The following is a 2500-nucleotide window of genomic DNA, read 5'->3' as shown; positions in this document are numbered from 1 at the left end:
GGGCCAAAACTGGCCATTTTTTGCTGCGCGAGCGAGCGGAGAGCGGCGAACAGCGAGCGAAGCGCGAGGCAGCACCGTCCCTGCTATACGAAAGCCCCATCCAGCCCTGTGCCACCCGGGGGGTTCCAGGGTGCTGAGATGGCTGACATTTTGCTCCGCTCACGACGGTCACCGCGCCACACAAGAACAGCCCAAAAACAGGCCAAAACAGCCCAAAAACGGGCCAAAACTGGCCATTTTTGGCTGCGCGAGCGAGCGGCGAGCGGCGAACAGCGAGCGAAGCGAGAGGCAGCACCGTCCCTGCTATACGAAAGCCCCATCCAGCCCTGTGCCACCCGGGGGGTTCCAGGGTGCTGAGATGGCTGACGTTTTGCTCCGCTCACGACGGTCACCGCACCACGCAAGAACAGGCCAAAAACTGGCCAAAACAGCCCAAAAACGGGCCAAAACTGGCCATTTTTGGCTGCGCGAGCGAGCGGCGAGCGGCGAACAGCGAGCGAAGCGAGAGGCAGCACCGTCCCTGCTATACGAAAGCCCCATCCAGCCCTGTGCCACCCGGGGGGTTCCAGGGTGCTGAGATGGCTGACGTTTTGCTCCGCTCTCGACGGTCACCGCGCAATGCAAGAACAGGCCAAAAACTGGCCAAAACGGCCAACAAAAACGGGCCAAAACTGGCCATTTTTGGCTGCGCGAGCGGCGAGCGGCGGACAGCGAGCGAAGCGAGAGGCAGCACCGTCCCTGCTATACGAAAGCCCCATCCAGCCCTGTGCCACCCGGGGGGTTCCAGGGTGCTGAGATGGCTGACGTTTTGCTCCGCTCTCGACGGTCACCGCGCAATGCAAGAACAGGCCAAAAACTGGCCAAAACGGCCCAAAAACGGGCCAAAACTGGCCATTTTTGGCTGCGCGAGCGAGCGGCGAGCGGCGGACAGCGAGCGAAGCGAGAGGCAGCACCGTCCCTGCTATACGAAAGCCCCATCCAGCCCTGTGCCACCCGGGGGGTTCCAGGGTGCTGAGATGGCTGACGTTTTGCTCCGCTCTCGACGGTCACCGCGCAATGCAAGAACAGGCCAAAAACTGGCCAAAACGGCCCAAAAACGGGCCAAAACTGGCCATTTTTGGCTGCACGAGCGAGCGGCGAGCGGCGGACAGCGAGCGAAGCGAGAGGCAGCACCGTCCCTGCTATACGAAAGCCCCATCCAGCCCTGTGCCACCCGGGGGGTTCCAGGGTGCTGAGATGGCTGACGTTTTGCTCCGCTCTCGACGGTCACCGCGCAATGCAAGAACAGGCCAAAAACTGGCCAAAACGGCCCAAAAACGGGCCAAAACTGGCCATTTTTGGCTGCACGAGCGAGCGGCGAGCGGCGGACAGCGAGCGAAGCGAGAGGCAGCACCGTCCCTGCTATACGAAAGCCCCATCCAGCCCTGTGCCACCCGGGGGGTTCCAGGGTGCTGAGATGGCTGACGTTTTGCTCCGCTCTCGACGGTCACCGCGCAATGCAAGAACAGGCCAAAAACTGGCCAAAACGGCCCAAAAACGGGCCAAAACTGGCCATTTTTGGCTGCACGAGCGAGCGGCGAGCGGCGGACAGCGAGCGAAGCGAGAGGCAGCACCGTCCCTGCTATACGAAAGCCCCATCCAGCCCTGTGCCACCCGGGGGGTTCCAGGGTGCTGAGATGGCTGACGTTTTGCTCCGCTCTCGACGGTCACCGCGCAATGCAAGAACAGGCCAAAAACTGGCCAAAACGGCCCAAAAACGGGCCAAAACTGGCCATTTTTGGCTGCACGAGCGAGCGGCGAGCGGCGGACAGCGAGCGAAGCGAGAGGCAGCACCGTCCCTGCTATACGAAAGCCCCATCCAGCCCTGTGCCACCCGGGGGGTTCCAGGGTGCTGAGATGGCTGACGTTTTGCTCCGCTCTCGACGGTCACCGCGCAATGCAAGAACAGGCCAAAAACTGGCCAAAACGGCCCAAAAACGGGCCAAAACTGGCCATTTTTGGCTGCGCGAGCGAGCGGCGAGCGGCGGACAGCGAGCGAAGCGAGAGGCAGCACCGTCCCTGCTATATACGAAAGCCCCATCCAGCCCTGTGCCACCCGGGGGGTTCCAGGGTGCTGAGATGGCTGACGTTTTGCTCCGCTCACGACGGTCACCGCACCACGCAAGAACGGACCATAAACAGGCCAAAACAGCCCAAAAACGGGCCAAAACTGGTCATTTTTGGCTGCGCGAGCGAGCGGCGAGCGGCGAACAGCGAGCGAAGCGTGAGGCAGCACCGTCCCTGCTATACGAAAGCCCCATCCAGCCCTGTGCCACCCGGGGGGTTCCAGGGTGCTGAGATGGCTGACGTTTTGCTCCGCTCACGACGGTCACCGCGCCATGCAAGAACGGACCAAAAACAGGCCAAAACAGCCCAAAAACGGGCCAAAACTGGCCATTTTTGGCTGAGCGAGCGAGCGGTGAGCGGCGAACAGCGAGCGAAGCGAGAGGCAGCACCGTCC

This window comes from Musa acuminata, unplaced genomic scaffold (assembly GCF_036884655.1).
Source record: "Musa acuminata AAA Group cultivar baxijiao unplaced genomic scaffold, Cavendish_Baxijiao_AAA HiC_scaffold_416, whole genome shotgun sequence".
NCBI classification, from domain to species: Eukaryota; Viridiplantae; Streptophyta; class Magnoliopsida; order Zingiberales; family Musaceae; genus Musa; species Musa acuminata.
This window is presented reverse-complemented; position numbering follows the sequence as displayed.